This window comes from Ornithorhynchus anatinus, chromosome 5, assembly GCF_004115215.2.
Source record: "Ornithorhynchus anatinus isolate Pmale09 chromosome 5, mOrnAna1.pri.v4, whole genome shotgun sequence".
Classification (NCBI taxonomy): domain Eukaryota; kingdom Metazoa; phylum Chordata; class Mammalia; order Monotremata; family Ornithorhynchidae; genus Ornithorhynchus; species Ornithorhynchus anatinus.
Window position 1 is genome coordinate 37,385,189 of NC_041732.1, and position 24,775 is coordinate 37,409,963.

The 24,775-nt window shown below is 44.8% G+C and overlaps 2 non-coding genes across 2 annotated transcripts; one reads left to right on the top strand and one right to left on the bottom strand.

Moving 5' to 3' along the window:
- Window positions 1-11,246: 11,246 nt before the first annotated feature.
- LOC114812602 lies at window positions 11,247-11,384 on the bottom strand. Its single transcript, XR_003760253.1, has one exon. It is a non-coding gene; the product is annotated as a small nucleolar RNA SNORA7 (small nucleolar RNA).
- A 7,093-nt stretch (window positions 11,385-18,477) lies between these two features.
- On the top strand, window positions 18,478-18,614 carry LOC114812691. The gene has a single exon (XR_003760342.1). It is a non-coding gene; the product is annotated as a small nucleolar RNA SNORA7 (small nucleolar RNA).
- The last annotated feature ends 6,161 nt before the right edge of the window (window positions 18,615-24,775 follow it).

The following is a 24,775-nucleotide window of genomic DNA, read 5'->3' on the forward strand; positions in this document are numbered from 1 at the left end:
GGCTCTTTCCACTGAGCCACGCTGCTCTGAACCCTTAGGTCCCCACTTGCTGCAAAGTCCCTTTTGTGGAAGAGAGGGATCCAACCAACAGTGAAGCCAGTCACGGAACATGTACTTGGACCTGTGCCTTATGGGCACTTGCTATTCACCCCACCTTCAGTCCCACAGCACTTATGTACATATCTGTAATTAGTCACATTAATAGTGGATCTGGGAGTCAGAAGGACCTGGGTTCTAATCCTCACTCTGCCATTTGTCTGCTATGTGACCTTGGGTAAGTCATTTCATTTCTCTGTGCCTCAGTTACCTCATCTGTAAAATGGGGTTTAAGACTGCGAGCCCATGTGAGACAGGGACTTTGTTCAACCTTGTATCTACCCCAGCACTTAGAGCAGAGCTTGACACACCGTAAGCACTTAAATACCATAATTTTTTTTTATGTCTCTCTCCCTAGACTGTAAGCTCTTCGTGGGCAGGGAACGTGCCTAACAACTCTGTTGTACTCTCCCAAGGGCTTAGTACAATGATCTGAACACTGTAAGCACTCAATAAACATTATTGATTAATTGATTGATACACAAAGGAGGGAAGCCTCCTGCAACTAAGCCAGGGGCCAAATGTTTGAGGGACATGGTGAGGAATAAGAACAGATATAGTCTTTGTAGGAAGAACCCTCTTATGCAAACTAGGTAGAAGGTCGTGGGGTGAAGCTGGATGAGGGTCTGTAAACTGCTGTCTCTAAGCTGGACAAGTGGGGGATGCCTGGGGCCCCTTCCCCAACCAACTTTGAGCCCTCTCTGGATTTAGGTGTAAAGAGAAGAATGAAATCCAGTCAAACAATCAGTGGTAGGGCAGGAAATGTCTCTGTTTATTGTTTGTATTGTACTTTCCCAAGTGCTTAGTACAATGCTCTGTTCAGAGTAAGCGCTCAATAAATATGATTGAATGAATGGTACTTAATGAGTGCTTACTGTATTAAGCATTTGGGAGAGTACAATAGAGTCGGTAGACATTATCTCTTCCCTTAAGGAGTTTACAATATAGTGGACAGGACAGATATTAAAATACATTACAAGTAGGGGGAGCAACAGAGCATAAGGATATGTCTATTCATTCATTCATTCAGTAGTATTTATTGAGCGCTTACTATGTGCAGAGCACTGTACTAAGCGCTTGGAATGTACAAATCGGCAAAAGATAAAGACAGTCCCTGCCCATTGATGGGCTTACAGTCTAATCGGGGGAGACAGACAAAAACAATAGCAATAAATAGAATCAAGGGAATGTACATCTCATTAAAACAATAGCAATAAATAGAATCAAGGGGATGTACATCTCATTAACAAAATAAATAGGGTAATAAACACAAATGAGCGGATGAGCAAAGTACTGAGGGGAGGGGAAGGGAGAGGGGGAGGAGCGGAGGGAAAGGGGGGGAAAGGGAGACTTACTGAGGGGAGGTGAAGGGGGTGGGTAGAGAGGCAGCAGAGGGAGCAGAGGGAAAAGGGGAAGCTCAGTCTGGGAAGGCCTCTTGGAGGAGGTGAGCTCTCAGTAGGGCTTTGGAGAGGGGAAGAGAATTAGTTGGGTATATAAGTACGGTGGGGTGATTGTCTGAAGTTTGGCTGTTGGAGAGGTTGGAGAGAAGTGTGAGGTTGAAGAAAGCTGTGACGTGAAGTGGTTTTAGGCATTTGGTTTGCTATTTGGGGTTGAAACTGAGGAAAACTTAGGGAGGAGTGGAACAGCGCCCCGTACAGGATATTCTGACTACTATTAATAATAATCAAAGTAATTGTGGTATTTGTTAACCACTTACTATGTGCCAGGCACTGTACTAAGCATTGGGAGAATACAAGCAAATTGGATTGGACAGAGTTTCTGTCCCACATCCAGTTCAGTCCTAATTCCCATTTTAAAGATGAGGTAAATGAGGCACAGAGAAGTGAAGGGACTTGTCCAAAGTCACACAGGAGACAAGTGGAGGAGCCAGGAGTAGAGTCCTTCTGGCTCCCAGGTCCATTCTCTATCCACTAGGCCATGCTGATTCTCGATGACTACAGAGAACCAGTCCACTGGTGAAATTCACAATTTCCACATGGTTAAATCCATGGAGTGGAAAAGTGAGCAAACACTCAAATCCCCACTATCTCTGCAAAGATTAGCCTTTGTGGTGCTTATGCCTTTGCCATTTTCCACAACTCTCACTGTTTTTGAATCTGCTGCTAGATCTCTAGAGCTTCCAGGAATCTCTCCGTTAAAAAAGAGAGCAATCCCTTTCCTCATTTCCTTAAGTAAGACTGGCGTTTTACTGGCTGCTGCATTATCACATTGGTTGAGACTGTGCTTCATTTACTCTGCCAAATTGCACATGCCCACTTTTCAGTTCCCCAAACTCTGGCTGTTGGTGTATCCTGTTAGGATATCTCTTCTTTACATGTCCCACCTCAGAGATAGAGACCTGACTGAATTCCAAGACCTCCTTGTGGGTGATCCTGACTTGCAAATTGAAGTTGAGTATGGTTTGCAGATAATCATACCTGGTAGAATTGTTCAAGAAGTCAGATAGGCCTCCCGTGGGGACATACTTGTTAGAAAGCAGGAAACCACAGTTTTGCATTCCCTAAATCTGGTCTGAACATTGATGTCCTCTCATCACAAAACTCTGTCAGTCTCTGTAAGGGCATGCTGGTCTTCTTAATTCGTTTTCTATCTCATACATCTATTTTAATGATAGCATTTGTTAAATGCTTAAGCATTGTTCTAAGCTAGATACAAGGTGCTAAGGTAGATACAAATTGATGAGGTCAGAAACAGTCCCTTGTCCCGAAAGGGGGCTCACAGTCTTATTAGGAGGGAGAGTAACTGTTCACCGTTCACTATTCAACTGTTTACTCTCCAATGGCTTCTTCCCCACTGCTTTCAAACATCCTCATATTTCCCCTATCCTAAAAAATAAACAAGCCCTTTCTTGACTCCTTGGTTCCCTGACTTTTCAGCCCATCTCCCTCCCTACCATTCCTCTCTCCAAACTCCTTGTCTGAGTTGTCTACACCTGCTGCCTCCACTCCCTCTTCTCCAATTCTCTTCTTGACCCCTGTCCAATCTGGGTTCCACCCTCTTCATTCCATGGAAACTGCCCTCTCAAAGGTCACCAATGATCTCCTTGCCAAATCCAACAGCTTCTATTCCATCCTAATCTTCTTTGACTTCTCAGCATGCATTCAGCAATGTCAACCAACCCTTTCTCCTGGAAACTTAACCAACTTTGGCTTCATTGACACTGTTCTCTCCTGGTTCTCCTTGTATCTCTCCGGCTGCTCGATCTCAGTCTCTTTCATGGGCTCCTTCTCTGCCTCCCACCCCCTAACTGTGGATATCCTTCAAGGCTCAGTTCTGGGACCCTTCTGTTCTCCATCTATACCTACTCCCTTGGAGAACTTGTTCACTCACATGGCTTGAATTACCATCTCTATACAGATGATTCCCAAATCTACATCTTCAGCCCTTATCTCTCTTTTTCTCTGCAGTCTCAAATTTCCTCCTGCCTTCAGAACACCTCTACTTGGATGCCCCACTGAAACTTCAAACTTAACAAGTCCAAAACAGAATTCCTCATATTCCCATCCAAATCCTGCCTTTCCTCTGACTTTCCCATTATTATAGACAGCACTATTATCCTCCCTGTCTCACAAGCCCGTAACTTTGACATAAACCTCGACATGTCTCTCATTCAATCCACATATTCAGTCCATCACCAAATCCTAGCAGTTCAACTTTCACAACATCACTAAAATCCTTTCCTCTCCATCAAAACTGCTAGTATGTTAATACAAGTACTTAACATATCCTACCATTACTACTGCATCAACCTCCTTGCTGACCTCTCTGCCTCCTATCTCTGCCCACTCTAATCCATACTTCACTCTGCTGCCCAGATCATTTTTTCTACAAAACCAGTCCATGTTTCAGTCTGTTTCCCTACTCCTCAAGAATCTCCAGTGGTTTCCCCTCTACCATCAAACAGAAACTCCATACCATAGGCTGTAAATCACTCAATCACCTTGCTTCCTCCTCCCTTACCTCCACGATTTCCTACTACAAACCAGCCCGCAAACTTCACTCCTCTAAAGCCAACCTACTCGTTGTAACTCGATCACATCTATCTCACTGCCGACCCCTTGCCCATATCCTGCCTCTGGCCTGGAATGTTCTCCTTCTTTATATCTGACAGATAATCACTCTCTCCACCTTCGAAGCCTTATCAAAGTACATCTCCTCCACAAGGCCTTCCCTGACTAAGCCCTCATTTCTTCTTCTCCCACTTCCTTCTATGCTGCCCTTGCATTTGAATTTGCACCTCTTATTCACCCCTCCCTCAGGCCCACAGCACTAATGTACACATATATTATTTATTTATATTCAATAAATACATAATATAATAGATATAAATATAACTCTGACTTCAACTCTAGACTTGTAAACTTGTTGTGGACGAGGAAACATATTTACCAACTCTGTTATACTCCCCCAAGCACTTAGTACAGTACTCTGGACACAGTAGACACTCAACAGATATAAATGATTGACTAATAGGTACTGATACATCACTGTACAGCAATGCATCACTGCACAGAAACCTAAGAAGAATTCGAGAACAGAAATACATCTTATGACAGTGTGTAGCATTTCTCTGTTGGAGGCAGGTACATAATGTTCGGTCAGTGACACTGCACTAACTCTGGAAAGTGGTTTATAATCATCTGCCTGACCTTTTGCTCAAGTGCTTCCAGAGAAGTGTTATCAGCATGCAAAAGTGCCTGACTAGGTAAGACAGGGAAAAAAGATACAAGTCCAGCTATCTAGTTCAGGGTTTTCATCAAGGAGTTTTCAAATACTTACTCACCCAGGATCTTTTTGGCACTGAACTAAATGTACAGACCATTTTCAGTCCTCACCTGAGTCAGCTTTTCGACAGCATTTATTGAGTACCCACTGTGTATAAGAACAGTTTTATGTTTCCTAAAGAACTAAGAAAGAAGACATGGTCCCTACTGTCTCAGAGGTACCTTTTTCATTGTGCCCTACCACAATATTAATTAATTTATATGGCATTTATTGAGTACTTACTATGTGCAAAGAACTGTCCTGAATGCACAGGAGAATACAATATAACAGAATTAGTAGAAACAGTCCCTGCCCACAAGGAGTTTATAGTCTAGAGGCAGAGAAAGAAAATATTTCCTCTAACAATCTCTTCAACTTCCTGCTTTTCCTCCGACACGTCTTGCATGCAGATGTCAAAGCCCATCTCCTTTCCTCCCAAAACACTCCCTCCAATGCCTCCCTCTCACAATCTCCCTGCACCCTCATCCCCAATCGTTGACTCATCTTGCAATATCTTCTGGCCCTACCTCCCCATTCATCACCTCATCTTGCAATATCTTCTGGCCCTCCCAGGAGCCAAGCAAGCTGACTCTCCAAAATCCCTGGGTCCTTGTTTGAGAAACCCTGTCCTACTCATTAGACTCATTGCCTTAGTCAACAATTGAAAGATGTTGAATCAACAAATCTTAACTAACTGTACTGTTCTCTCCCAAGAGTTCTGCACACAGTACATGCTCAGTAAACACTACTGACTGTTCATTTTTCTGGTTCTTTACTCTTGCTTCTTCCTACCCATTGGCCTTCTTCTCTCCTACTTCTTCTTCCTTCTATGAATTGGCAGGTGCTTGGTCCAGCTGTCCACCACCTGCTTGTCTCCTCAGATTGGGGGATTGCTTTGCTTTCGACCATCAATCTGGCTATTCTTCTGCAAATTGCGGATTTTCTCCGACTTGAGAAACGAAGCTTCTTTATCCCTCAAACATTCTCCAAGTGAAGCCTGTGACCTCTAGACTGTAAGCTAGTGGTGGAAAGGAAATGTGTCTGCTTATTATTATATTGTACTCTCCCAAGTGCTTAGTACAGTGGTCTCCATGCAGTAAGTGCTCAATAAATACAATTGACTGACTGGCTTAATTCTACTCCAGATTCTCCTTTGGTCCTTCAGCATCCTAAGGCTTCCCTGGTAGTAAATCTTTGAGTTTCAGGTTGCTAGTGGAGCCCATATGGTAAAAGCCAGAAAATCGAAGCGTGTTGGGCAGGAGAGTGTCAGAAGAGCCCCTCTTTAAGTTTGTCCACAGGACCACAAGTTTCACTGGCTGGCAGCCAACACCTGCCAAACTGATTCTTTATTAATTACTCTGAGGCTTTCAGTCCTTTGCATGCAGGCTCTGAGATTTCAGTGTGGCCAGTCACCTCCTCCCCCCGCCCCTGATCCCAAGCACTCTCCCTCCCATGAGTACTCTCTCTCCATTGACACTGCATAAGCGTGCTACCACAGAAAGACCCTACCCCAACCACCTAGTTGTAGTGCAGACCTGAGGCTCTGTCCTTAGAAGCCCACTCTGTGGGGGTAATGGAGGCCACTCCATCTCTAGATTTTGGTGTCTGGCAGAAAGCCACAGCTATTCCTGCCCCCTGGTTATGGAGGTGGAGATAATGGCCCCATCTTCTGCTCCCTGCTGGCAGGTGGAGGAGGAGGAAAAGGTCATAGCCACTGCCACTTCTGAGATCCCCACAGGGGGCTTGGGCCAAGCACAGGGCTCTCTCCTGCTCTGGAAGTGGCATAGAGGGTTTGCTAAGACACACTGCCTGGGGAGGCAAGGGATCCCAGGAGCTCGTGCACCTTCTGTCACACCTCGGTCCCCCTCACCTTCCGGAGAATTTCTTGCTCTTGAATCATGTACAATGACCTGAAGGAAAGCTATGCACATCCCCACTACTGGATAGGAAGCAGCATGGCCTAGTGGATACAGCATGGGCCTGGGAGTCAGAAGGACCTGAATTTTAATCCTGACTCCACCACTTGTCTGCTGTGTGACCTTGGGCAAGTCACTTCACTTCTCTGTGCCTCAGTTACCTCATCTGTAAAATGGGGATTAAAAGTGTGAGCCCCATGTGGGACAAGGACTGTGTCCAAACTGATTAATTTGTATCTACCCTAGTGTTTAGAACAGTGCTTGGCATATAGTAAACCCTTAGTAAGTACCATAACTGTTGATTATTATTACTGGTCCATCTCAGCCTCTCCTCCCAGTTAGAGGAAACAGGAGTATCAAGAAATATTCCAGTGTTTTCCATTAAGAGGCAAACTCTCTTTTCTCGACGACTCCTTTGGCTCCTGGAGAACCCCTCAGCTCCTTCTTCACTCCCAATCCCCCCAGCAGGCCTGTTCTGGGGGTTGGCAGGGAGCCAAAATGCTTAAAGCCCCCCAACTCCTTTTTTCCTCTCCCCCTCCACCCTCAAAAGGACTGCTCTGGGGTTGGGCAAGGAGCCAAAAAGTTTGTTACTCACAGGTTATGGGGGACCAAGGAAATAGCCAGGCAGGGGCTCTCTCCCTGCTCCTCTAGTGGCTGTGGACTGAACAGCCCTGCTCACCTCAAGCCAAAACAAAGCCCAGCACGTCGGCCCAGGGAGACAGCTTCAGCCCAGTAATCCTCAGCGAATTCCCCCGCATGGGTGGGGATTGGAAGCACAACAAGCCTCGGCCCCCACCTCCTTCCCCATCAGACGGGCTGGGACGTGAAGAGGCTGCAGGCTGGGGAAACAATGCCCCCTAATCTCCCCTGTCTCTTGGCTGCTGGCAGAGACCCAGCAGGGTCCCCCAGGGTATCCTCTGCTTGTCTGGTGGAGAGATTCCCTGCTCTTTTGTGCACCTATTGTTCTCCCCTGACGGTGGGGATAACCATCTGAAGATCCATCATCACCTCGCCTGCAACCTCAGGGTGCCAAAGGGCACTGGGAGCAGCAGTGGCAGTAACAGCAGCTCTCGACAGGCCTGGTAAGCTGCTGCCAGCCATCTCCAACTGGGGCTGAGCTTCTGAAACATCACTTCCCACCCCTGCATTCTGAATACTCCCTGGCAGGAGGGACCTGTTGGGCAGTACCTTCAGGGCCCCTCCCTACCCCACCTCCCCAAAACACATCGACCCTCATCCACCCCAAAGGGATGCCCCCTCCAAGCCCCAGCGAGGCCTGGAACCTGAAAGCAATACTCAGTTTACCCTCTTACTCTCCCTTTTGTGCCTCCTCTCTCCCCACTACTGGGTACTCCTGGAGGAAATTCTACTAGAGAAGCAGCATGGCTGAGTGGATAGAGTACAGGCCTGGAAGTCAGAAGGATCTGGGTTCCAATCCCAGCTCCGCAACATGTCTACGGCATGACCTCGGGCAAGCTACTTCATCTCTCTGTGCCTCAATTACCTCATCTGTAAAATGGGGGTGTGAGCCCCATGTGGGACAGGGACTGTGTCCAACCTGATTAACTTGTATCTACTTCAGTGCTTAGAACATAGTAAGCACTTAACAAGTATCATAATGACAAATAATAATTACTCTGCTCCACCCAACAGCATAACCTGGAACCACCTCACCTTTCTCACCTATTTCCATCCATTTACCTCGTCAGTCTTCCGCACTAATTCATTCAGTGGTACACTTCACTCCGCTGCCTAGATCATTTTTCTACAAAAATGTTCAGGCCATATTTCCCCTCTCAAGAACCTCCAGTGGTTGCCCAACCTCCTCCACATCAAATAGAATCTCCTCACCATTGGCTTCAAAGCACTCAATCTCCTTGCCCCTTCCTACCTCACCTCACTACTCTCCCACTATGACCCAGCCCAACACTTTGCTCCTCCAGTGTTAAACTTCTAACGTTCCTTGATCTCATCTAACTCACTGCCATCCCCTCACCCAAGTCCTAGATGCAGCCTGGAATGCCCTCCCTACTCAAATCTGACAGATATTACTCTCCCTCACTTCAAAGCCTTATTGAAGGCACATGTCCTCCAAGAGGCCTTCCCTAACTAAGCCCTCCTTTCCTCTTCTACCATCCCCTTCTGCATCACCCTGACTTGCTCCCTTTATTCATCCCCCCTCCCAGTCTCACAGCACTTATGTACATATCTGAAATTTATTTATATTAATACCTGTCTCCCCCTCTAGAATGTAAGCTCGTTGAGGGCAGGAAATGTGTCTGTTTCTTGTAATATTGTACTCTCCTAAGAACTCAGTGCAGTGCTCTGCACCAAGTAAGCACTCAATAAATACGATTGACTGACCAGGTAGACATGGCCCCGGCCCACCCTCTTCAACCCTAACCTTCCCAACCCCTACCTAGAAGATACGTGGAGCTCCAGATAAACTTACACATCAGAGGACTCAGGGAGAGATGCCAGAACTGGTATTTGTTCCTGGGCCTTTCGTTGGGCCCGAGTAAATCCCACAGGCTCCTCTATGTTGGAGTCAGCAAGGCTAGAGGAGGAGAGCATAGAAGGAGGGTTTCCATCCTCATCAAAGGGATGTAATGATAAAGGGGTGCCTTTTTAATGGTATTTGTTAAGTGCTTACTACACATCAAACACTGTTCTAAATGCTGGGGGAGATACAAGTGAATTAGGTTGGACAAAGTCCCTGTCCCACATGGAGCTCAGTCTAAGTAGAAGGGAGATCAGGAGAACTGAGAACTGTATATAACTGACTTACCCAAGGTTACACAGCAAGCAAGTGGTAGAGCCAGGATTAGAACCCAAAGTCCTCTGTCTCCCAGTGATGCTCTTACCACTAAGCTATGCTGTTAAGAACTTACTATGTTCCAGGCACTGTATTAAGCACAGGTAGAGATCCAAGCTTATCAGATTGGTCACAATCCCTGTCCCACATAGGATTTACAGTCTTAATCCCCATTTTTCAGATGAGGTAACTGAGGCAGAGAAGTTAAGTGACTTACTCCACAGACAAGTGGTGGAGTCAGGATTAGAACCCAGGTCCTTCTGACTCCCCAGCCCACTCTCCGTCCATTACAGAATGCTACTTCCCTCCAGAGCACTAATGCTTTAGGGAGTGAGCGGCACCCTAGAAACCTGGAAGGGGAAGGGAAGAAAGATGAAAATACTCTTCGGTCCTGAAAAATTCAGTATTGCCTCAAGACAACCAAGCTAAAGAAACAGAAGTGAGAACAAAGCACTCAACCCTCCCTCTCTTGCAAGCAAGGCCCTGCATCCAGATAAGGCATTTCAGCTATAAATCTGTCATGGGTGGAGCAAAAGTTTTTATTTGGCAATTAAAGAGCTGGTATTGCAGAGTAATTATCAGTATGGTAAAGAACCATCTCACCATTATCTCCTTCATCTTGCGGTTCTTGCAGAGATGTTGTCAGGAGGCAAGAGCAGAGGCTGCCTTTCAGGTTTCTAGTCTGTCGTGGTGTTGATGGAATCTTGCTGAGTTTGGTGTAGGGTTGACCTTGAAGGGCTTGAGTGGGAGGCAGGGCAGGGTCCCTTCAGGCAAGGCTGCTGCAAAATGGGGATTGTACAGACAGCTGTGCAGACCTCATGGCTATATTCATAGAAGCCGTGTGGCCTAATGGATAGAGAACAGGGGCCTGGGTGTCAGAAGGACCTAGGTTCTAATCCCATTTGTATGCATAGGAGCAGTGTTGTCTATTGGTTAGAGCATGGGCCTGGAAGTCAGAAGGACTTGGGTTGTCCACCTTCACCTGTCTGTTCTGTGACCTTGGGCAAGTAACTTCACTTCTCTGTGCCTCAGTTACCTCAGCTGTAAAATAGGCATTAAGACTGTGAGCCCCATGTGGGTCATGGTCTGAGTCCAACCTGTTTAGCTTGTATTTATCCTAGAGCTTAGTACAGTGCCTGGCACATAGTAAGCACTTAGCAAATGCCATTTTTTAAATAAGGGGTTAAGAGTTGTCCTGGTTCTCTAAAACCTCACCCCCAACTCTTGTTCTTCTCCTGGCTAGAAAGGACACCAGAAGGCTACTCCTTCTCTAAGCCTCTATTGTACGATGAGCAGAATAAGAAGACTTGGGGCTATTAGGACTTCAGGAGGAACTGGACTGTACTGTCTGCTAAACAGCCAGACCATGGTAGCAAGCAGCATAGCCTAGTGGAAAGATTTGATGCTGTTGTTGTCTTATGCTGTCGAGTCATGTCCAACCCATAGTGACACCATGGACACATCTCTCCCAGAACACCCCACCTCCCTCTGCAATCATTCTGTTAGTGTATCCAGAGAATTTTCTTGGTAAAAATACGGAAGCAGTTCACCATTGCCTCCTTCCGCGCAGTAAACCTGAGTCTCCACCCTCAACTCTCTCCCATGCCGCTGCTGCCCAGCACAGGTGAGTTTTGACTTGTAGCAGATTGCCTCCCACTCGCTAGCCACTGCCCATGCTAGGAATGGAATGGACATGCCTCTGCTTGACTCTCCCTCCAGTAGTTGAGACTGGTAGACTACTGGAAACTCTCCAGGTGTGACCCTGAGAGGTGGGTGGAAAGATTATAGACCTGGATGTCAGAGAACCTGGGTTCTAATCCTGGCTCTACCAACGTCCCTGCTCTGTGACTATGGGCAAGTCACTTAACCTCTTTGGTCCACAGCTTCCAGAGTTGTAAAATGGGAATTCAATGCCTGTTCTCCCACTTATTTATACTGTAAGCCCCATGTGTGGCCTCTGTCTGACCTGATAATATTGTATCTACCTACCCCTGCTCTTGGCACAGTGCTTGACACAGAGTGAGCACTTAACAAATAGCACAATTATTATGAGTTAGCCAAGGTAACTGCAGAAAGATAAAAGCTCTTCAAGCACTGTGACCCCCAATAAACATTTGATTGAATAAAGGCGGATTATCCAGGTCCCTTGCTTCTCCTTTTTCTCCTACATAAGTGTACCCCTGATGAGTATATGGACCCATTCACACTACCACAGCATTACTGAAGAGTGAAGATGGCACACCCTCATCAAAGACAGGGGTGAATCTCACAAGTTGGTAAATGAACTTCAACAATCACTTTAACATAGCTTCCGTCATTTAAGATGATGCTTTAGGAAGAATTAGTTTACCTGCCAACATGTGGAAACGAGGTTTTCATGCCAGCACTTAATGAAGTCACCACCACAGTGAGAGCCATGAAGAACAGCAAAGCCCCGGGATATATGATGGCTTACCTGCTGAGAACCGCAAGCAGAGAGGAGATATCCACTCATATGCCTGCACAGAGTTTTTCTCAACATCTGGAGCACTGAGGGAATACTATGAGAAGCAGCCTGGCCCAGAGGAAAGAGCATGGGCCTGGGAATCAGTGAACCCGGGTTCTAATTCCAGAGGAAAGAGCACAGGCCTGAAATCAGAAGTCCTGCGTTCTAATTCTGGCTCTGCCACTCACCTGCTGTGTAAGCTTGGGCAAGTCACTTTACTTCTCTGTGCCTTAGTTCCCTCATCTGTAAAATGGGGATCCAATACCTGTTCTCCCTCCTATTTAGACCTTGAGTCCCATGTGGGACAGGGAATGCGTCTGATCTAATTATCTTTCTAGTCTCTAGTCAGAGTCCTCAATCATTCATTCTGTCGTATTTATTGAGAGTTTACTGTGCAGAGCACTGACCTAAGCACTTAGGAAAGTACAAAACAACAATAAACAGACATATCCCCTGCCTACACAAGCTTATAATAATAATGATTATGATGGTATTTGTTAAGTGCTTCCTATGTGCTGGACACTGTATTGGGGTAGATACAAGCAAATGGGGTTAGATGCAGTCTCTGTCCCACACGGGGCTCACAGATATAGTCTAGTCCTCATTCATTCATTCAGTCATATTCATTGAGCACTTACTATGTGCAAAGCACTGTTCTAGGAGCTTGGGACAGTACAGCAACAAACAGATACAGTCCCTACCAATAATGAGTTCACAGTCTAGTGACAAGCTCACAGTCTAGAGAGATGTGGACCAATCATCAGATAGCATCATTTACCATGTCCTCCCACAAATCTCACTGTGTATTCAAACCAAGCAGGGTGCAATGGACAGCATTTCAATCATTGTTTAAAGCACCTGGGAGAATACAATATGGATTTGGTAGACACGATCCTGGCCCTCAAGGAGACATGTTTTTTTCTTGCCCATCAGCTACAGAAGTCTAAGAAACAACTTCAAGACCCACCTACAGCATTTGAAGAACTTTCGAAAGCATTTGACATTAGCAGAAGACTGGAACTCTAGCAACTTTGAAAAAGTTCATCTGTGCTGATAAGTATATCAAATCCTCAACTTAGGCCACAAAGATATAGATGGGTGCATCAGAACTGAAGGAACTTTGCTTACCACTTCCACTGTATTATACTCTCCCACATGTGCAGTACAGTGCTCTGCACATAAGTGCTCAATAAATACCACTGGTGGATTGACTGATGTTCCTCTTCCCATCTCCAGTGAAATAAAACAGGGCTATAATAATAATAATAAGTAATAATTGTGGTATTAGTTAAGCGCTTACTATGTGCCAAGCACTGTACTAATCACTGGAGTGGATTCTATATATTGGGTCAAGTTTTGTTCATTCTTTTCTACATAGCCAGGCTTAAGCATGCAACCAGAAATCTGGAAACTGGTGTCAGAAAATAAATCCAATTCTCTGGAAAATTCTTTCAACTCAACATTAGTGAAAATCTCTGAATAACTCATCCAGAAGCTCCTATGCACTGATGACTGTGCTCTTGAAGCACACACCCCATGCATGGAGATGATTAGGATTTGCTTCTCAGAATCAGCATAGAGCCAAGGACTGACAATTAGCTGAAAGAAATAAGGTTTTGAATTAACCTGCATCTGGCAAACCCTCCTGAAAGCCAAGCATCACCGTCCGCACCACAGGTCTAAACAACGTCACTGAACTCTTTAGTGGCGGTCAAACATACCCAAGATGCAGATTTGAATTAAACTTTCATCCCAAAAACTGATCCTGAACAAGGATGGGTTAATTTTCAAAAGAAGAATCAGTCCTGAAGTGTCAACAGACAAATCATGTTATGGGTTTGGGTCATCTTTGATGCCCATCACTCAACAAATACCATTAAATGACATCATGAAACCCGGCAGGTGGAGTTCCACAAGGGTCCCATGGAGAAGGAAGATGACCTCAAAAATGAGGAGTCTGAAATGGAATTTAGAAATCAATCAATTGTATTTGTTGAGCTCTTACTGTGTGCAGAGCACTGTACTAATGCTTGGAAGAGAACAGTAAAGTTGGCAGGCACGTTCCCCTGCCCATAGTGAGCTTACAGTCTCTCTGGGGAGTTGCATCAATCATCTCTCCCTGTTGCCTCACCAAGTCTCAGCTCATAAGCTTCATCTCACTTCTATCTGCTACCTTCCACCAAGTGATGAGGAACTAATTTTACCCAGGTGGATTATTTTAAGAAATGGAGAAGTTGATTTGGTGGGCCATCTATGCAGGCTGTTTGCAGTCTACATATGACTTCCTTGGGTCCATCTTTCCATGTCTTTATCAACGAGGCTAGGCAGAGGAGGGAAAGGAGCTGAAACACAAATCAGTCAATGCTGCCTCCCATTAGCAGGCCTACTAAGTGGTTTGGAGAAGGGAGAGAATTGCAACTGTGGACTAAAATGAGATTTTTTAAACTATCTGTTCATTTCATTAATCTGGCCATCCCAGCTCTTCCCCCTTCTTCCTGCCTAACCCTCTTTACTGTGGGGGTTGTATTTTTCCAAATCTATCAAATAAGCACTTCAGGAAACACTAGCCCCAGATTCTTGGCTGCTCTTCTTGTCCGGGAATTAGAATATGAAGCTGAGAAGGTGGGGAGAGTACTGGTTAAAAGGGAAATTCAGGGCCTTTTTTTCTACCAGAATGTGTTCAGAACAGAGTTTCAGAGTCTCTGATACTGTAGGTGGCATCATGTAGGTGCTTAATAAATGCCAACAGAGAGAAGCTGAGCGTTAAAAATTAAAAGTACTGGAGAGGGGATAGACCTGCTGAAAAATGGACCATTCAATATAAAACCAGACAAATAACCTCTCTGGTTTCAGGTCGGGGCTCATCCCAAACCGGCTGGCAATTTCGCTGTGGATTGTATGTCTGCCAGCAGGCCCTTAGGAAGCTTTGCCCTCCTCGTGCCTTTCTTCGGTGCTTCGATATCTTTGAACGTGTTCATCGCTGCATACCATTCAGCAGCTCTTAATGATCTCCAGGGCTTAGAACAGTGCTCATCACGTAGTAAGTGCTTAACTAATACCACAGTTATTATCATCCCCTGCCTATTAGATGCATTTTTCAAGGGGTCAGATTTCCCCAAACCCTAAATAAGGAGTGTCACCCCACTGGTCTAGGACCTCCTGCCTGAGCCCAGGATCTATGATCCCTAAAACGAGAAGCAACGAGGCCTATTCATTCATTCGGTAGTATTTATTGAATGCTTACTATGTGCAGAGCATAGTACTAAGCACTTGGAAAGTACAATTCTACAACAGATAGAGACAATCCCTGCCCAGTGATGGGCTCACAGTCTAAACGGGGGAGACAGACAGCAAAGCAAAACAGAACAAAACAAAAACAAGACATCATCAAGATAAATAGACCAAACCACCCCATTCAACCTGACCAGTGGCCCTGGCCCCTTCATCCCGGTGACTCCGGACAACCAGACGCGATCATGAGCACAGGTCTGGGAGTCAGAGGACGTGGGGTCTAATTCCAGCTCTGCCAATTGCTTGCTGTGGGACCTTGGGCAAGTAGCTTAACTTCCCTGTGCCTCAGTTCTCCTGTTCTCCCTCCTACTTAGACTACAAGCCCCTTGAGAGACAGGGACTGTGTCCAACCTAATTCACTTGTATCTACCCCATCACTTAGAACAGGACTTGACACATATTAAGCACTTAAATACTATTAAGAAATAGTCACTCTCTTATCATTACGGCTCCTTGATGAGTATGAATCACCTCCTTCTATGTTCTCTCCGTCCGGCCTTGCTAAGTCCAACCTACAGTAGACTGTGATTCACTCAGGCCCAACAAGAGGCCCAGGCACAAATATTAGTTCTGGCAACTCCTTTTGAGTGCCCTGATGTGTAAGCTTTGCTGGAGCTCCAGACATGCTTCATATAGGGGTTGGAGAATTACAGGGGAGCAGAGGCCATGTCTAATCCTCATCTGTATATTGTTTCCCAGAGCTTTTAGTGCCTGACTTTGAACTTTAGTGCTCAATAAATACTGCTGGATGAATAACAGTTTATGCTGAAGACTGACCAGGTAAATGGATGGAAATAGGTGCTGTTGGGTACAGCAGAGCCACTTGTCTGCTGTGTGATCTTGGGCATGTCACTTATCTTCTCTGTTCCTCAGTTAATCTTCTGTAAGTAGGGATTAATGCTGTGAGTCCCATGTGGGACATGAACTATGTCCAACCTATCTTGTTTCTACCCCAGCTCTTAGTACAGTACCTGGGATGAAGTAAGTGCTTAACATATACCATTAAAAAAAACTGCTGTAGTGAAAGGAGAGTTCTCCCTTCACTGACCTGCATCTGGGACTGTGACTTGGGAATCAAAGGTCCTGAATCCACTTCCTTCTATCCAAAAAGGCCCTGCTGTACCAGGCTGTCAAAAAAATCACTACTTTTGTTTCATTCGTAGTAAACATAGCAGAGTTCCCTTCTGGGCTACCTTGTATCCTTATGTTTGTATATTATAAATTATCTACTTATATTAATGCCCGTTTCCCCATCTAGACTGCAAGCTCACTGTGGCAGGAAAAGTGCCTAAAAACTCTGTTATGCTCTCCCAAGCACTTAGCACTTAGAATAGTGCTCTGCACACAGAAGGTGCTCAATAAATACCATTAATAAATTTATTTCCCTGACCATAATGCCCCCAGTCCCACCCATCAATCATATCAGTGACATTTATTGAGCATTTACAGAGCACTGGACTAAGCTCTTGGGAGAATACAATAGCACTGGTAGGCACAATCCCTGCCCACCAGGAGTTTACAGTCTAGTGTGGTACTCATAGCAATGTGCTCAGCTAGGATATCACTGAACCTCACACATTCATGTCTCTGAGGCACGTTGGTCTGAATCTAACTCCAACCTTTCTCTAAATCAATCAATCAGTGGTATTTATTAAGTGCTTACTGTGCTGTCCCTCTGTACTGCAAGCTCACTGTGGACAGGGAACATGTCTATCAACTCTGTTGCTTTGTACTCTCCCATGTCCTTAGTACAGTGCTCTGTACATAGTAAGTGCTCAGTAAATACCACTGTTTGATTGTGTGAGAAGCAGTGTTGCTTAGTGGATAGAGCATGGGCCTAGGAGTCAGAAGGACCTGGTTTCTATTCCCAGCTCCACCACATATCTGCTGTGTGACCTTGGGCAAGTCACAACTTCTCTGTGCCTCAATTACCTCATCTGTAAAATAGGGATAAGAATGTGAGCCCCATATGAGACAGGGACTGTCTCCACCCTGATTAATTTGTATATACCCTAGTGCTTGGGGTAGTGCTTAGTATATGCTTAACAAGTACCATAATTATTATTTTATTATTAAGGGCTTGTAAGAATACAATACAAACGTTTTGAAGTAATAATAATAACAACAATAATAATTATGGTACTTTTAAGCACTTACTATACACCAGGCACTATTCTAGGGGCTGGGGTAGGTACAAGATATCGGATTGGACACATTCTCTGTCCCACATAGGGCTCATAGTCTTAATCCCCATTTCAAAGACAGGGGAACTGAAGCCCAGAGAAGTGAAGTTACCTGCCCAAGGTCACAGAGCAGACAGGTGGCAGAGCCAGGATTAGAACCCATGACCTTCTGACTCCCGGGCCCATGCTCTATCCACTATGCCGCTTTAACTTAGTGGCAAAATGAAATGAAAAGGAATTCCCTCCGAAGTGTTGTAGACTTAGTAGTCAGGGTGAGCAAACTTCTGGGGTAAATTTATATTTGTAACAGTATAGAGTCTGCAATTAGCATGATCCCATTGGCTTAATGTAACAAGTCAAAAAAACCAGAGTTAATATCGCTTTTAGCTTTCCTGGAATCTTTACCTCTCAGGGTAGGCGGTCTCTGGGAATGAAAGGGAACACAAGGATGGGGCTGACCATTCCTCTCATTAAAATGGTATTTTCATTACAAAGATATGAAAAAAGTGAGTCTGTGACATCACACGCTTATGTGATCATTGATTTCCCAGGATGTTTACCACAACAGAACTATTGATCCCCAGGATAAGCAGTGTCATTGGCTTATTATCCCCTGCATTGGCAGTTTGAAATCATTTTTACCCAGTAAAACAACAGATAGGCCATATAAATTGATTTGAAAGGAGTAGGTATTTAGCTGCTTCTGAAGAATCAACGAATCCTTCGAAGACATTTCCAGCTTCTCCCCATCATAGGCCATAGTGAGAGTTTTGCCTGAACTGACTTCTTTAAAATCAGTTCATTGAATAACTTTCCTTGGAAATGTCAATGCAGTAAAGCATAATTAAGGTCATTCCCAAAGCTTCTATGTTTTAATACATTTATGAGATTCCCTGTCCTGCCCCTCCCCTCTCAGGATCACACCTGGAGAGTTTCCATACTCTGCCAGTTTTGACTATGAGAGGGAGAGTCAAGCAGAGGCATACCCATTCCATTCCTAGCTTGGGCAGTAGCTAGCAAGTGGAAGGCAATCTGCTACAAGTCAAAACTCATCTATACTAGGCAGCAGCATGGGAGAGAGTCAAGGGCGGAGACTCAAGTTTACTGCATGCAAATGGCAATGGTAAACGACTTCCGTATTTTAACAAGAAAAATCAGTGGATACACTACCAGAATGATGCAGATGGAGGTGGGGCGTTCTGGGAGAGATGCATCCATGGAGTCGTTATGGGTCTGGGACGACTCAACAGTATAAAACAAGACCCTGCCCTTTCCCCGGGCTCCACCTTCAGAACTTTAAGATTCCATAGGAACTTAACTAATAATAAATAAATAATAACTGTCATATTTGTTAAAGGATTAACTATATGCCAAGCATTGTACTAAGAAGTGGAGCAAATGCAAGCAGTGTGCCTAGTGGATGGAGCACAGGCATGGGAGTCAGAAGAACCTAGGCTTTAATCCCAGCTCCATCACTTCTCTGCCTTGTAATTTTGGGCAAGACACTTATCTGTTCCTCAATTACCTTATCTGCAAGACTATGAGCCCCATGTAAGACATTGACTGGATCCAACCTGATTAGCTTGTATTTACATCAGTATTTAGTACAGTGCCTGGCACATAGTAAACACTTAATAACTTAAAAAAAATTATCAGAAGAGACACAGTCTAAGAGTAAAATCTCAAATCTTTACTAAATTCAGAGTCCAGACCAAAGACCCTGGCTTGTTCTCACATTCATGGATCTGACGCACTCAGAGTGTTGGGCAGGGAATGTGTCTGTTTACTGATGTATTGTAGTTTCCCAAGAGCTTAGTACAGTGCTCTGAACACGTAAGTGCTCAATAAATATGAATTAATTAATTAATTAATTAATTAATTAATAAGCAGTCAGTGAAGCAGGCTGAACTCCGAACCTTCTTAAGGGCTGAGAGGCATGAGCAATTAAAAGGTCTGGCCTCCTTCTCATCCATACAGCTACATCAGTTCTCGGTGTCCCCTGCCTGCCCTGCCCTTAGTATGCAGACCACACAGGCTGCCTGTACCTCCAGGATCCTTTTTATGGATTGACCCTCTTGCCAGGCTGCCCAATCAAAAGGCATTCATGAGACCAAAGAGTGACCTAGTGGAAAAAGCATGGGCCTGGGAGTCAGAGGACATGGGTTCTAATCCCAGCTTGGCCACATGTCTGCTATGTGGTCCTGTAAAGAAGTCACTTAACTTATCTGTGCCTCAGTTACCTGATCTATATAATGGGGCTTAAGACTCTGAGCCCCATATGGGACAGGAACTGCATCCAAACCAATAATCTTGTATTTCCCCCAGTGCTTTGCACATAGGGCTTAAAAAATACAACCATTAGTATTATTACAATGATGGGAAATGTCTTTGGCCTCACCTCCTTAAACCACACCCCTCACCCTGTGGATTAGGTTAGGTGGCCACGGACCTAGTAGTGAGCAGCTCCCTGTACTGGACCCATTTCCCGCAGGCTTACAAGAGAAAAGCAAAGAGTTTGGCTAGAACCAAGAAAGTAGTATGACAGAGGTGTAGGAAGAGAAGTTTGGGAGCTTCCCCTCTTCATTACTCTCTTCCCCCTCTCCAAAAATCTACTTCTAATTAATTAATCAGTCAATCAATAGTATTTGAGTGCTTACTGTGGATAGAGCACTGGATTAAGAATTTGAGAGAGTGCAATAGCAGAGTTGGAAGACACTTTCCCTATCCACAGCAAGTTTACAGTTCTAATGCAGGTCCCTTGAGTCAGGTATGCCCAGAAGCAGCTGTGGTCCCCCAATGTGGAGAGGCGGCTATATGGTCCTTGTAAAGCAGCATGGACTAGTGGAAATAGTATGGGCCTGGGAGTCACGAGACATGGGTTCTAACCCCAGTCCTGCCACTTACCTGCTGTGTGACTTTGGGCCAGTCACTTTCCCTCTCATGCCTCACTTTCTACATCTGTAAAATAGGGATTAAATGCCTGTTGTTCTTCCTACTTAGACTGTGAGGGCTAAGAAAGACTGGGGATGATTCTGATCTGATTATCTTGTTTCTAGCCCAGAACTTAATATAGTATGTTAAGTTCTAGTATATATATATATATGTATATATATATATATATATTCAAATTACTTAAATACCACAATGATAATAATAGTTGTTATTATTAATTTGCCTCAGTCTCCGAAACTCTTTGGGACCAGAGCCCCTCTGGCCCATTTTTTCCCTTCCTGAAGATCCCTTCTTCTGTCTCCCATAAACTCTCTTCCTCCTCCTCTCAGGGATTCTCATCCCTTCTGTCAGGCCTTTGTCCTTCTCCATCTCGCTGAGTTTATGCAGTGAGGTAACAGGAGTGGATGAGCCCTCTTAGCTCCTTGTATCTCTTACAGCTTACTGGGGGGGGGGGGGGGAGTGGAACAACATACTCTCGAGTCTCTGAACTCTTTCTGACTACCTGATTGTATGTGAACTGGGTTCTCCGAAACCAGTCAGCCAGCAACAGCTGCGAGGCATTAGCTTTCATGTAAGCTCTTCCCCTCAACTGCCAAGTAGAAGGGGCCGGTTGTACTAGGATAATTACAAAGGAGACTACTTCTGCCTTGTGAATGATCCAGCAAGGGGAGTAAAGGTAAAAACCGACCCAATCAAAAGAGGAGGGGGACAAAAGCAAGGGAAAATGAAAGAAAGTAGTTTTAATAATAGGGTAATTGCTTTCTTTGGATTACAATCTGCCAGCATTTCACTAAACTTTATGACATTCAATGACAAGTTAATAAGTGAAGTATCTCACTGTGTGATTTAAACAGATGTCCTGGCCACTTTGGGCACTGATGTGACCCACACAGACATAAAAAAAAATACAGTACTAAACCAAATAAGGAGAGGGGAAAAAAACGAGTTATTTCTCTTGTCAAAATGGCACCAGCAATAAATCACCATTAACAATACTGTCATTTATCAAAGGAGAAGCTCTGGTTGCCAAAGCTTTTGAAGTGGCAGCACCTATAATTTCCCACCTATAAAAGGTACCTTTGTGCACATGTCATGGCTGAAACCTACAAGAGCAAGATTCTGAGGAGTTCATTACTTCTCCCCACCCATCACAATAGGGGCCCCAACACACACACACACTGTAAACACACAACCATACTTATACCAAAATATCATCAATCTAATGCCATTGGCCTTTGCTTCCTCCATAGTAGGAAAGCCCATATATTGTTGAAACTAGGAGGATGAGTGCCCCTGTTTTTGGAGAGCCAGGATTGGACATGGTAGTGGGTTTGGTGGGTGGGGGGGACGGGCAGAAGAAACAGTAGGGTGGGAGAAGAGACCTCCTGGGTGAACCAATAGGCCAGTTGCAGAATAAGATGTAAATGTTCATTGTCTAAGCAGCAATGAGTCAATATTTCCTGTGTGTCATTTCCTTTCCAGTCTTTCAAATCCATCATATTTATTGAGTGCTTACTAGGTGCAAAGCAATCAATCAGTGGCATTTACTTAGTACTTACTTTATGTAGAGCAGTGTACTAAGCGCTTAGGAAACTACAGTGTAATATGTTTGGTAGACATGATCCCTGCCCTCAAGTCTTCCGCTGTTGAAAGGTGTTTGTAACCTCGTCTTGGAATCACTGTGGTGCTCCTTTCTGAAGCCAGCATACAAGCCTCTCTGGATACCCCACCTGCACTGTTGAGTTATTCCAAAGGAAGACTGAGTGGAGCCCCACAGATCAGACCCCAGGACTGATCTGATGCTGACCAGAAAGGATACACTGGATTCCATCAAGTGGCTCTGCCTGAGACTTCCTTCCTCCATTGACTGGAGTCATTGAGTCATTGGTATTTGAGTGCTTACTGTGTGCAGAGCACTGTACTTCAACAGTAGACACATTCCCTGCCCACAGTGAGCTTACAATCTAGAAAGAGCTTATAGACTGGAGTGATACTCAGTCCCCCGATCTAGGGTTTTCTAGTTTATTTTGTGGGTCCCCAAGAGTTTCATTCTGCTGCAGTGTTTCCTCTTGAAGAAACTTTGAAGCAATGAAGAGTTTGAAATAATGCAAAGCCAGTTGGGATGGAGGCCGTGTTCCAGGGCAAAGGAAATCTGTTAGGATGTGAACCTCTTTGTTTTCACAAGGAGGCAGAAGCCTGAGCTAGTCTCCTTTCAGCTCACTGTATCAGGAGGCAAAGTTGCGCTGATCAAATCTTGCATTGGAAAATTCGCCCAAGGGACAGGGTCTTTGTCTAATTCCCACCTTTTCATTCTCTCCAAGCCTATAGTACAGTGCTCTGGACACAGTAAGTGCCCAATGAATACTATAACTACTACTATTATTTCGTTCAGTTGTATATATTGAGTGCCAATATTTTGAGTATACTAGAATTACTATAACATCAAAGCCATGGCACAGCTCTGTTCAGGTCCAGAGAGGACTAAAGTATCACATTAGTGTCCAAATTTCAGGATTTTTTGTATTTTAAAACCTACTCCTGTTGAGTTCAACTTCTCCACTCGGTGTTCCCAAACAAAGAATGACATGCCACAAACATACACCCAAATACAAATTCACACTACCTAGTCCTTAAAAGCCTCCCCTGCTGGCACCCTCCCCTTCAAAGGGAACATGTCTGCTAATTCTGCTGTATTGTACTCTCCCAAGAGCTTAGTACAGTAGTTTGCATGTAATAAATGTTCAGTTAATCCCCCTGATCGATTGATTGATTTGTACCCTTTATTCACCCCATCCTCAGCCCCACAGTACTTATGTACATATTCATAATTCATTTTTTTATATTAATGTCTTTAGCTCCCTTTAGACTGTAAGATACTTATGGATAGGGAACATGTTTACCAGCTCTGTTATACTGTACTCTCCCAAGCACTTAATACAGGGCTCTGCACACAGTAAATATTCAATAAATATGATTGATTGATTGATTTAGCCTGTGCCTAATGGACCCTATCAGGAAAGGGGGAGCTTTTTTGCAATTTGGGTTCTTCCTCTGGGGTACTGAGACTTCCTGAATGACAATACTTTTCAGGCCACATTCCTTTTCCTGTTCCCCCATCTTCTTCTCCTCCCAACCATCCTTTTAAATTTAACTTTATATGTACATATTCTTCCAGTGACAATAACTGCAGTAAGTTAAGTGTTTTCTCTGTGGCAAGCACTGTACTAAGCACTGGGGAAGATACAAGATAATCAGGTTGGACACAGACTCTACCCCATATGGGATTCCCCCTTTTACAGTTGAGAAAACTGAGTCGCAGAGAGATGAAGTGACTTGCCCAAGGTTGCACAGCAGGAAGTTTACCGAGCTGGAATTAGAACCCAGGTCTTTTTCTTAATGGTATCTGTTAAGAGATTTCTATAAACCAGGCACTGTACTAAGCACTGGCATTGATACAAAATAATCAAATTGAATTCAGTCCACGTCCCACATATGCTCATAGTCTTAATCTCCTTTTTACAGATGAGGTAACTGAGGCACAGAGAAGTTAAATAATTTGCCAAGGTTCACAAAGCAAACAACTGGCAGAGCTGGAATTAGAACCCAGGTCCTTCTACTTCCCAGGCCCATACTCTATTTACTAGGTCACATCTGATTTTCAGGCCCACTCTGCTCCCTCCTTCTCCCCATCTCCTGCTGCCCAACACGCTCTATATAAACCTAAGGAAATTGGTGAGTTTCTTTGGTGGGTGGAGAGTATAGGTTGCCCCTGCCCCAGGACAGGGCTGAAGCACACTTCTCTCAATCCCCTCTCTACTTGTTTTCTTTCATCTAGAGCAGTGGCCCAGGTCATGACCAATTAGGATTCTCCAGCCCCCTGGGGACCCTACCCAGGTTCACCCACCTGGAGCTCCCAGCCCTGGACAGGGGTCAGAAGGGTGGAAGAGGGCAAGTTTTTCCTTACAGGTTTGAGGGGTCTGGAACTGCCTTCAGCTGCCCTGCCAGCCCCAGGGCCTGTCAGCCCCAAACAGATTTATAACCCGGGACAGCTTTGATCAGGGACTCCGATAAGCATCAGGAACAGCTCAGCTTCATGACATCATCATCCCATAAACCCTGAAAGGGAAGGGTTTGTGGGTAGGAATGCAGCCTCCTGGAATAAGGGGGACTGTAGATTTCTCCCCCTTACCTTCCTCCAGGGTTAGCCATTAAAATCCCTTCATCAAACAGAGCTTGGGTGAACCTCCCTCCC